Genomic DNA, 12500 nt, shown 5'->3' with positions numbered 1-12500 from the left:
ATATTTAAAGTTAAAATAAATTATTAATGATTGGTAGAATTATTAGAATTAATAACGAATATTATAGTAATATCTAGATTTTTTATCTTTTTATAATTATTGATAGAATTGATAGAAGATTATAAGCATTAAAGTATAAACAAATGATATAATAATTAATTATCTATTCTCTCTCTCTCTCTCTCTCTCTCTCTCTCTCTCTCTCTCTCTTTCTACATCTTCTAATTAATGACAATTAGAATGATTAGAAACTAGATGAATGATGTAATAATTAATTATCGATTCTCTCTCCATCTCTCTCGTTCTTTTATCTTTTCAGAATCAATAACGATTAGAAAGATGATTACAATAATGACAAATATTATAATAATATATATATATTTTTTTCTTAGAATTAATGACGATTAGAACGATTAGATATGAAGTGAATAATTAACTATCTACTCTATCTTTCTTCTTTTCAGAATTGCTAATGATTAGAAAAATGATTAGGATAAGAGAGAATATTATGATAATAAATGATTGATTTTTCTTTCTTTCTTTCTTCCTTCCTTTCTTTCTTTCTCTTTCTCTTTCATCTTTTCAGAATTGCTAATGATTAGAGAACTGATTAGGATAAAGACGAATATTATCATAATAAATGATCGATTTTCTTCCTCTGTCTCTTTGCTATCTTTTTCATTTTAGAATTAACGATGACTAAGAATCAAGATAAATATTGTAGTGTAAAATAAATACATCGGTCTTCCTTTCTACTTTTTCTTTTATCTATTTCGAATTATTAATAATTGAAAAAAGACGATTGGAATCAAATCAAATATATATTATAAACAATTTTTGTGATCTCTCTCTCTCTCTCTCTCTTTCTCACTCTTCTACCTAATCGAGATTAGTAATAAATAAAAAAAATTATTAGAATCTCAGGAAAATATATATCAATTAATTATAAAATCTTTCTCTCTTTTTCTCTCTCTCTCTCTCTCTCTCTCTCTCTCACTCTCTCTGTCATTCGTTTACTTAAAATAATATGATCACTTATCGAGAATCTATATGCGATTAGAAACATTCCTCACACGCGAAACTAGGAAACTCTTGTTCGGGCAGTCGCTTTGATTTCACTTAATCGTGCTCTCCAACATAGTGCCACGAAACTTCTTAGACATCTGCGATGTTTCCCAGAAACTTTGCTCCAAGAGCTATCTCTACGATTTCACGTCTCTCTTTCTCATGGTAACATACTGGCGAAACACCATGCGAAGTATATGTGCATTTCCACACCTTCTCCCTAACCCCGTCACCACCCTTCTTCGCTCCATCCTTCTCTCTCTCTCTCTCCTTCTCTCTCTCTCTCTCTCTCTCTCTCTCTCTCTCTCTCTCTCTCTATCTCTCTCACTTTCATCGTAAGAGAGACCAGAATTGCTTAACGCTCCTCACAACAGATTTCGTAATTAGATAAAGTTTAGATACCTCTAGTGTAAAACGATAGTCCACTCTAAGTTACATCTCTAATCTCATAGATCTGATCGCGTATAACGAACGATGTAACTACAATAGATTTTTTATTATAATTTTATGACGCTTTACTAGAAATCTCGAGTTACTTTACGTGCTTTGGTTTCATTTTTTCTTTTCTTTTTTTTTTTTTTTACTTTTTTCTTTTCTCTTCTTTTTTCTCTTTTTTTAATATTAGAAATTCGTTATGGCGAACTTTACCTCGTGAAAAAAATGTTTCATTATAGTCTAAGGGTTGTATCGCGCGGCTTCGTTCATGCGTCTTGCGTCTGTGTGTATCCCTTTTCCTTTTATTTTATTAATCGATCGATCAATGTATTATTTATTAATTCTTTTTTATTTAACACACCCCTCTTATCGTTCGTCGAAACTATTTTTTATTATTTTATTTATTTATTTATTTATTTATTTATTTATTTATTTATTTATTTTTTTACAGAACCGTCGAAGAGAGCTCACGTCACGTATTATATAATTTTCTTTTTGTTCTTTTCTTGTTATTTCCCCTTATTATTATTATTACTACTTTTATTTCTCTTTTTTTTTTTTGCCCCCTTTTCAACACACTCGAAATTTTTCTAAATATTTCTCGCGATTTGTGATAACTCGCGCAGCACACGGTCGTAGATAAGATCGATGATTGATATCGCCGTCACGGACGACGCATCCCCGGGCGTCGAGACGCGCTTACTGACGGTATTCCTTGTCGGAGCGTCGCGACGCTCTAAACTACGTTGGTTTCGCGCAGGTCCAATCCAGGACACCGAACTCTCTCTGTCTCTGTTTCTCCGTTTCTCTGTCTTTGTCTATCTTTTCTCTACATCCCCACTTCTATTTCTGAATCCTTTTCTTTTTCTTCCTTCCTTCCTTCCTTCCTTCCTTCCTTCCTTCCTTCCTTTCTTTCTTCCTTTCTTTCTTTCTTTGTTTCCTTGTTTCCTTTTCTTTTTTTTTTTTTTTCTTTATACCTTCTTAGCAGTTCTTTAGACTTATTTTTGTACTCTTTTGGTTTTGTCTTGTTTGCCGTGTGTTTACTCGTGTTAGCCTTTCGGTATTTTCTTTTTATTCGCATGATTTCTTTTTTCTTTTTCTTTTTATTTTGTTGACATTTTTCTTTCCTCTTCTTCTTCTTCTTCTTCTTCTTCTTCTTCTTCTAATTTTACTGCATTCGTCACGTTCCTCGCATTTCATTTTTCACTTCTTTCTTCTCTAGTTTTCTTTTCTATTCTATTCTACCTTTTTTGTCGCCCATTTCCTTTTTCTTCTTCCTCTTATTATTATTATTATTATTATTATTATTATTATTATCCTTTTCTTGTTTCTTCCTCTTCTTTTCCTTTTAATTTTCCTCCCTTTTTCTTTTTCTAACTTGACTGCGCTCCTCGAGATTGTCACGTTTCTTTTATTTTTCATTTCTTCCTTCCTTCTCGCTAATCTTCTTATTTGCTTATCTATTTCCCTCTTCTTTCTTTCTCGTTTTCGAAATTTCTTGCTCCTTTCTTATTTGTCCTTTTCTTTTTTAATTTTTTTATTCGCCGTAATTTTTAATTCTCTATCCTCTTGTTTTCTTCTCCTATTAATCTTCCTTCTCTCTTCTTCTTCTTCCTCACATTTTCACATTTTTTTCTTCTTCTATTCGCATTTCCTCAATTTTTCTATCTTCGTATTCTTCTTCTTCTTCTTCTTCTTCTTCTTCTTCTTCTCCACATTTTCTCATTTTTTTTCTCTATTCGTATTTCCTTAATTTTTTTCTCTCTACATCCTCCTTCTTCTTCTTCCCACTCTGTTAATCCTCCTCTTTCTATCTCCTCCTCCTTTTCTTTTTCTTTTTTTAATTTTTGCTCTTCCTCTCTTTCTCATTCCTCAATTATTTTCTCTTCATATTAATTCCATCTTTATCCTCCTCAAAACTCGCTCGTTCCTTTTTTCTTTCTCTGCTTTCACATTTCCTTGTACTTTATCCGATCAAAATCTTTATCATTCTCAGATCGATAAATATAATATTCACTTTGTTACATAGCTTTGACACATAAAAAGAAGAGAATACGATACCATCCAAGACGATCGCAGATAAATCGAAAAATACGAAAGCTAGTCGCGGACGACGATTTTCAAGTACATGTATACGTAAGTACGTACGTATGTACATTATATACATACATACATACATACATACATATATATACATATCTACATATATATACATATATACATACCACGAGAGCAGGTTGCTCGAGGGGCCACTGAAATCTCGTCGATCGTGAAACGTCCCTGATACTACTATTGCCGTCGCTACCACTACTATCATTCACACACGTTCTCCATTTTTTTTTTCTTCTTTCTTTCTTTCTTTCCTTCTTTCTTTCCTATTTTTTCTTGTTTGCTACTTTTATTTATTTTTCTCTAACACCACTCTCGTTGATACACTCCGACGACGAAAAAGAAATTCCTACTTGGATTGCTCATCGTCGTGTCAAAAAAAGAAATAAAATAAAATAAAATAAAATAAAATAAAATAAAATAAAATAAAAACGTACTAAGATGGATGAAAGGGAATACTTGAATCCCCCATAATTTCTACACAAAATTTGTAGAAAATTTTTATCCATCCGTTTTATACATTTATATATATATATATATATATATATATATTTTTTTTTTTTTAATTTTTTAACGTTTTTAAACTTCTCCTTTTTTTCTAAGTTACTACTATTTATACTTGACACGTATAAAATGTTATAGTATAATAAAGTAAACTACGATAGATAAATCATACGTCGTCTATTCGTAGAATATCGTAACATATTATTAAAATATTTACTAATACAAATTATGATCGACCCATCCATCCAATCGTCTTATCAATTTCTTAATCTCAGCAAATAAGCGATAACCATTTAACACTCGATCTAATCAAACCCATCATCGATTATTTCCAATAATAATAAAATTTCGTTCCTTACCGAAAATAATTCGACAACCGCCATATTTCTTTATCGTTTACCCGACCCATACAAGTTACAATAATATACGAATAACGTACGTAATCTACCACTACCACTCTGACATCTCTAATGGTTATTGCCATTTCTAATAATCATCACGTATACCAACAGAGAAATAGAAAACGTCGATAGGAAATGTTACCGCGTCGCAGAGTCGATGTTATTAAAGACAATTTATAGGGAAAAGTTAGTCGTGATCATTTGACGTTACGTTGTGGCCGAACCAACCCAGTGATTTATCGAAAAACGTGGATCAAGTTGTCGTCGAATGTGTGCGTATGGAATTCGTGATTCTAATGGCAACACATCGATGCATCGTTCTATTTCTATATCTCCCTTGCTGCAGCTATCTACACACTGTTGCATACATACATATAGTATATACATATATGTATATATATATATATACATATATATTATATTATATATATATATACATATATACATAGATATTCATTCACAGAGAAACACATACATATACGTATGAAATGGTGAAAGTAATGATAGTGGTTGCGGTGGACGTTGGAAAGGATATTCCTCATAGGGAGAGGAAACGATTGCTAGACCGTATACGAGCATCATGACTGCGAGAGAGATAGATACTAGAAAAAATATATATATATATACATACAGATAAGTATGTATCTATATATGTATTTATGTACGTATGTGTCTATATAAAAAATATGGAAAAAAGAAAACTCCTCGTTGGGAGAGTTGCGATGATAAAGCTCGTCACGCTTCTACGACCCTTTAGAAATCTGGTGTAAATATTAGAAAGAAAGATCGAGAGCGAAAAAAATATATTTCCAATATGGTATCCTACTAATCCTTCGTCTTGTATTTTTTATTTATTAATTTCTTTCCGGAAAGATTTGTAGATATCGTTATCTTATCGAAGATTACTTATCTCGTACGTTATCCTTTGTTTTTAATACATTAATCCCTGTATCATAATAATGTAATTATTACACATGAAGTTTTAAACGTGTAGTTTAACAAAAAAAAAAAAAAGAAAAGAAAAGAAAAGAAAAAAGGAAAAATGACTAAGGTTAAGCAAAGAAATAACATTAAATCGTATCCAATGATATCCAAAGATTTACTTCGAACGCTAAAAGGAAAAAAAAAAAAAGGAAAAGAAATAAGAGAAAAAGAAAAAAGAAAAGTAAAAAGAAGAAGAAGAAAAGGAGAGAAAGAGAGAAAAAAAAAAGATCGAACTTCTTATCCTTAGCCATTTTACAATTATCTTCCTCATATTTTATATAAAGCGATGGATGTAACAGAGAGTAGAGTGCACCAGTTCTGAACGCGTAAGACGAAAATTTATGATGGCCAAGTGTTCTACCCCCTGTTCATCCAGTACCTCAATTATGACAGTGAGAAAAAGTATACATTAAGGAGATAGCCCGAGCCCGAAAAGGGCTCTGTGGGTAGGTACGGGGATGAAAACACTAAGAGAAAGTTAGAGAAAGAAAGAAAGAAAGAAAGAGAAAGAGAATATATATATATATATATATATATATATATATATATATATATAGGGTGTACGCAGAAAAGCGCGTTGGAAAATGATCGTTTAAGCTTCGTAAGTCGAGCGAAGATTAATGAAGAATTTAGGAGAACGTTTTAAAGGGAAAAGTCATTTTGAAACGTGGCCATTTAGATTACAAAAAGAATTATGTGATACGAGATTGGGGGGTGGAGGTGGGTTGATATATATAAAAAGAAAAGGAATCGGGGGGTGGCAGGTAAAAAAAATAAAAAAAGAAAGAAAGAAAGAAAGAAAGAAAGAAAGAATAGAAAGATTTTCTTTAAAACGTGTAAGAATGTTAAGTAACATAATGAATTTTACGTATTTCGCAATGATCGCGATCTAGATCATAAATCCATTAACTAACGTCTACTGATGTGAGAGACAAAGAAAGCGAGAGAGAGAGAGAGAGAGAGAGAGAGAGAGAGAGAGAGAGAGAGAGAGAGAGCATGTTGCCGCAGTCACGTGATAAATGTGTTAACTTTAAACAGATATATATCTTACAGGGTGATTAACAACATTCCAAACTGCCATACCGATTTAACTATGCCAATAACACTGTATTCTAACGTCAAGTACTAGTACTACAGACAAGGATGCAACTACTACTACACTACTACACTACTACTACTACTACTACTACTACTTGCTGCAGCTCTCTCTCTCTCTCTCTCTCTTTCTCTCTCTCTTTCTCTCTCTCTTTCTCTATGTTTCTACGTAGCTCTGACATTTTTTTTCTTTTTTCTTTTTTTTTTTGCTCCATTTTTTCAGATTCTTTTTCAGGTTTTTTTCTATTCTTTTCCTTTTTCCTTTTTCATTTACGACGTACCTAATAGTTTAAGTTAATTAAATAGATATTGATTATCGAGGAAACTTATTGGAATTCAAGTATGCCGTTATATGCATCATGCTTCTATATTTCTGATATATATAATGATAATTATAACACAAGGTATTAATTAATTAAAAGATCATAATAATTATAATATAAATCGAAATATGAAAATACCGATCAGTCTGATTCTAAGACGTTGCATCTATCTATTTAATTCTCTCCTTTTCCTTTCTTTAATTCTACTTTTTTTTCTATTCGAAAAAGAACTTCGAAGTAAATATATATATATACATATATATATATATATATATATATATATATATTCTTTTTATTTCTCTTTTTTCTTTTTTGACAAAACAATCGCATGATCGTAATTAAGTTAAAATACGTTCGAACGGGGAAAAGGGTGAATCGTTTAGAAAAAAATAGGCTCTGCTCAAGAGCCAATCGAAAGCCACACGAAGTTACGATCGACCGTGATATATACGTCAAAGGTCGCATTAGAATCGGTCGAACGCTATATCAAGTTACTCCCGCACAGAGGACTTGGTAAATAATGGTCAGTGGAAACGCTTGGTCGATACTAAAGTAATCACATCCGCTATAGGTTTACACCTAAACTCACAAAACGGTGTTCGAGCTCGCAAATATGTATGTATGTATGTATGTATGTATGTATGTATAGTATATATGCATGTATGTATGCATGCATGCAATGTATGTATATATGTATGTATGTATGTATGTATGTATGTATGTATGTATGTATGTATGTATGTATGTATGTATGTATGTATGTATGTATGTATGTATGTATGTATGTATGTATGTATGTATGTATGTATGTATGTATGTATGTATGTATGTATGTATGTATGTATGTATGTATGTATGTATGTATGTATGTATGTACGCTATCGATCGTTTACTCATTCTCCGAGATAATTTTTAACAACTATATCACATTTATCACGACATTTTTCTCTCTTTCTTTCTCTCTCTCTGTCTATCTCTTTGTCGCTTTTTTTTGTCGTCATTATTATACACTACAAATGAATATATATTTATAATATTCGAACGTTCGCGGATATCACGAATATACGATTGTTTCTTTTTTATTATTATTATTATTATTATTATTATTATTATTATTATTATTATTATTATTATTATTATTATTATTATTATTGATCTCGAGAGAAATTCAATACAGAAAGTTTATCAATTATTTTATTTTATTTCGTTTCGTTTATTTTTCCTTTTTATTTTATTCGACTATCCATTCTACATCGAAAAGCTGTTAAATACCATTATTAAGAATATTCGCGTCAGAATTCGAATGTTCGAATAAATTATTTTATTATACCTTTCTTTTTTTTTTTTTTTTATTTTATTTGAGGTGGGTAAGGGGGAAGTGTTATGGGGAGTAAGTTATGGTACCATTGAGATCGATCGTTTTATTAAAAGATATATAACTATCTCGAATGCACGAAGTCAGCATGGATAAATCGATCGATAAGCTTCGTAAAAGTATGTACGTACGTACGTATGTGTGTGTGTATGTGTATATATATATATATCACTCTCTTCGTTAAATTTCCTTCTCGTCTACTACTTCGTTTTCGGTATCTCTCGACGTGCATATCTAACCGAACAAATGTTCGATCGTATGCGAAAACGTTATGGGGTCTGCAGCATCCTTCCACGCGAACGAATGTTTCACGCTTACCTTGAAATATCTTCCTGTTCGTCGCTACACTTGTAAATCTTTCGAAACGAAAGACTTACACACAGGTTAGTGTATGTTTATTTAATATTTTCAATTCCCTCTAACTCCCTAATCCCAGTGACTCTCGCGCTAAAATTTCACGTTACGATCTTCGCGGATAATCATCGTTTCTCTAAACTAATTTTTACAAATATTAAAAAAATATATATATGTGTGTGTACATGCATACGTTGATTTAGAAACAATAATAGACAAATTTTAACACGAGAGACAACGGTAATATCTAAAGTAAGTATATAACGAATATCCTCGGAGTATCCTCGTTGAAAAAGTATAGATACTTAAGTGGTAACAGTGTGGTTATGTTAATTACCTACTCGTCTTAAGTATACTCGGTCCTGATGAGAATTGCAAATTATCAAAGATTTCGATGTTTTAGGAAATAGAAGAAGAAAGAGAAGATTGGTTAGATATGAGAGAGAAAGAAAAAGATAGATAGATAGATAGCAAAAGAAACAGAGAGAGAGAGAGAGAGAGAGACAGAGAGAATATTACGAGCTTTCTTTCTTCATTGCAATAATTAGTCTCGGTAATGGTCGATAATAATTCTTTAACCGGAAGCTTCTCTTATTATTTTCCTCCTGCCTAAGAGAAGGATCGTATTGCTCCAAGGGAATTTTACGGGATAGAAGAGGAAAGTAGTGTTATAAGTCTTTCTATCTATCTCTATCCATCTTTCTATCTATCTCTTTCTCTCTCTCTCTCTCTCTCTCTCTCTCTCTCTCTCTCTCTCTCTCTCTCTCTCTCTCTCTCTTTCATATATCCATAGTATTATGTTTTATACGCACACGCAGAAAAACAGAAAACGTGGCTCGTCGCTTATATTTCATAAACTACGTGACTACGCGTATTTTGTTTCGGCTTATCTATGCTCGTTCACTCTCGATCGAGAGTTAAATCGACTCTATTCCTTCCTTCCACGTGTCATCTAAATTTTCGCAATTATTATAATGTACAAGAAGATTTAAGATGTACATAAGATACTAATTCGAACTAAAACGATATTATAATTTTTATCTCTTTTCCTTCCCTTCCCTTCTCTCTCTCTCTCTCTCTCTCTCTCTCTTCTCTTCCTCGCACTCAATCGCTTATTCTCTTTCTTTCTTTCTGTCTTTCTCGCTCATACTCATTCACTCCATTACATTTCTTTCGTTCTCATTCACTATCTTTCTCTCTCTTTTTCCTACTTCATTCAGTTCACTGCCTTTCTCGCTCTTTCTCATACTCATTCATATCATTCTCTTTCTTTATTTCTCATACCCGTTCACTCCATTATCTTTCTCTCTCTTTCACATACTCATTCACTCCTTTCTCCCTTCCTCTTTATATACGTGTGTGTATGTGTGTGTGTGTGTAAAATGTTGTAGAATATCCATAAAATTTTAAAATACCCCCTGTCACATAGTACCTTTTCAACGATTTTACGAGTAATTTCTCATAGTGAAACGATCCCCCTTTCAGTTCCTCCTCTCCCTTTATTCTCAAACGAAACACGTCAGTAAGTATGTATCACGACTGAGAAGAGAGAAAAATCGAAGAATTTTATACTTATTTCTTTCTCTCTCTCTCTCTCCTCTCTTTCTTCTTCTCCTCCCGAGTAAAATCTCGGGAATTCTTTCGAAATACGTTTTATGTACAAAAAACAAGAAAAGAAAGAAAAGAAAAGAAAAAGAAAAAAGTCGACGTTCTTCCGTTTTGTACTTAACGTTGAAACGTTGAAACGTTGAAACATTGAAAGAGAAATCAATCGTTATGTCGCCATCAAACGACGACGGCGATTGGTCGACGCGACAAAAAGAAAAAAGAAGAAAAAAAAAAAAAGAGAAAGAAAAAAAGAAAATCTCTATACGATTCGACGCTGACGTACTTTAAGCAATCACTAATAGGTAATTAGCTTGAACAACGTATGTCATAACGAATATGTACGACTGTCTAACGGGACGGTCGTTCATTTCCGTATAAATCCATATATATATATATATATATACACATACATAATATATATATAGGGTGTCTATCCATAAATGTTCGAGAAAAATATCTCGCGACTGATTGAATTTACAAAAACGTTCAATAAGAGAAATTGGAACGGCCTTGATTAATGTCGGTGTTACAAAATGTGTAAGAAAAAATTACAGGATCTTCTATTTTTTTTTCTTTTTTTTTTTCTTTTTTTTTTTTTGAATAACATCCGTAATCCATAACTATAACACTATAAAAATACAAATTGATTTAACAAATCGATTCATCGTATGTTGACACGAGTTGAAAGTTCAACTCAATCCCGTTTGTAATCGAACTACGATATATCATGTAATATGACTATTATTTTTCAATAACTGTCAAATGTCAAAAACAATTACTTTGATACTCAAAATGACGATTATCTACGCAAACAATGCGTAGTAATAATTCTTTTTAACACAGAGATTACTACGATCTTCCAATTGATCGCTATTATTATGTATATAAATATATCAAAAGAAGAGATAATATTAAAAAAAAATTATAGGTGTCTATCCGTTCGAATCAACTACTCCAATTGATCTTTGCAAATAATCGAGAAGGTGACGAGTAAAAAAAAAAAAAAAAAGAAGAAGAAGAAAGAAGGAAGGAAGAAAAAAGTTTCTTCTTCTTTTTACATTCACTGTATAGTTTATTCAGAGCTGTGTAAATTTTTCTTATTAAATTCTTTTGTAATTTCAAACAGTTCTGAAATATTCGGATGGACATCTATGAACGGACACCCTATATATATTTATAATTCCATGGAAATCAATGCTTTTAATCAAGAAAATGTCTCTCTACCTTCTCTCTCTTTCTCTCTTTCCCACTCTTTCTTTTCCTTCTTCTCTCATATCATAGTTCCACAGATAAATCTCCTGTGGTCATGTATATTTAAAAAAAAAAAAAAAAAAATGAAAAATAAAAAAAAATAAAGGAAAAAGGTAGGTGATGGGCGTCGAAAAAGAAAAAAAGAAAAAAGAAGGGCGAAAAAAGCAAAACAAAAAACAGCAAAGAAAAAAGAAGAAGAAGCGCAAAAAAGAAAAACGAAAACTGTGTGTGTGTGTATACATACGTATATATATATATATATATATATATATATATATATATATCTCGGGTACTCGGATTAATATTTTACAAGGGCTTTAATTTTTATCTTCGAATCTTTCCGTTTTCTATCCTTCGGGATAACACAAAATGCATTCTCTTCTCTCTGCTCTTCCTTTTTTTCTGTTTCGTACGTACGTTCGTTGGTTGTTTGTTTGTTTATTTGTTTGTATTTTTTTTATTTTGTTTCGTTTCGCTTTGTTTTGTTTAGCCCGAGTATTTATCGATATACATCTTGACGCAACACAACCGTTTGTATATAACAAACATAAATGCATATATGCATATATACAAATGTACATATATATATACATACATACATACATACATACATACATACATACATACATACATACATATATACACGACTCGAAATTCCTCCGAGGAGGTAAGAGGAGAAATAGAGATCCGAAAAATTCTCCAAGGATTCTGATACAAACCGAGCCATCGAGCGTACATACATCTTGTATCTCTCTCTCTCTCTCTCTCTCTCTATTCTTTTTCCATCTCTCTCTCTCTCTCTCTCTCTCTCTCTCTCTCTCTCTCTCTCTCTTTCTCTCTCTTCCCTATGGGAGATATCTCCATTCACGAGTACTACTACTTCTCTTCACGCGGATTTCCATCCGCGAGAAAATTACATCTTCCGGAACGACGGTTCTTTCCTGTCTCTTTCCGCCTTATCTCTCTCTCTCTCTCTCTCTCTCTCTCTCTCTCTCT

At 32.0% G+C, this 12500-nt stretch overlaps 1 protein-coding gene across 4 annotated transcripts in view; it reads right to left on the bottom strand.

Annotated features, from left to right (window-relative positions):
• Positions 1-12500, bottom strand: part of LOC122636674 (lachesin-like) — an 83413-nt gene that overhangs the window by 58833 nt on the left and 12080 nt on the right. For 2 of the 4 annotated variants that reach the window (XM_043828182.1, XM_043828186.1), the window contains exon 1: positions 1714-1842. The exons of 1 other annotated variant lie outside the window; for it this stretch is intronic. The gene's annotated coding sequence lies outside the window, so the exon portion shown is untranslated. Of the gene's footprint in view, positions 1-1467; positions 1632-1713; positions 1843-12500 lie in introns of those variants that run through there. One more of the 4 variants, XM_043828185.1, reaches the window with a different exon arrangement.

This window comes from Vespula pensylvanica, chromosome 23 (assembly GCF_014466175.1).
Source record: "Vespula pensylvanica isolate Volc-1 chromosome 23, ASM1446617v1, whole genome shotgun sequence".
In the NCBI taxonomy this organism is placed as follows: domain Eukaryota; kingdom Metazoa; phylum Arthropoda; class Insecta; order Hymenoptera; family Vespidae; genus Vespula; species Vespula pensylvanica.
The sequence above is the reverse complement of the archived record's forward strand: the minus strand, read 5'-3'. Positions and strand labels throughout refer to the sequence as shown.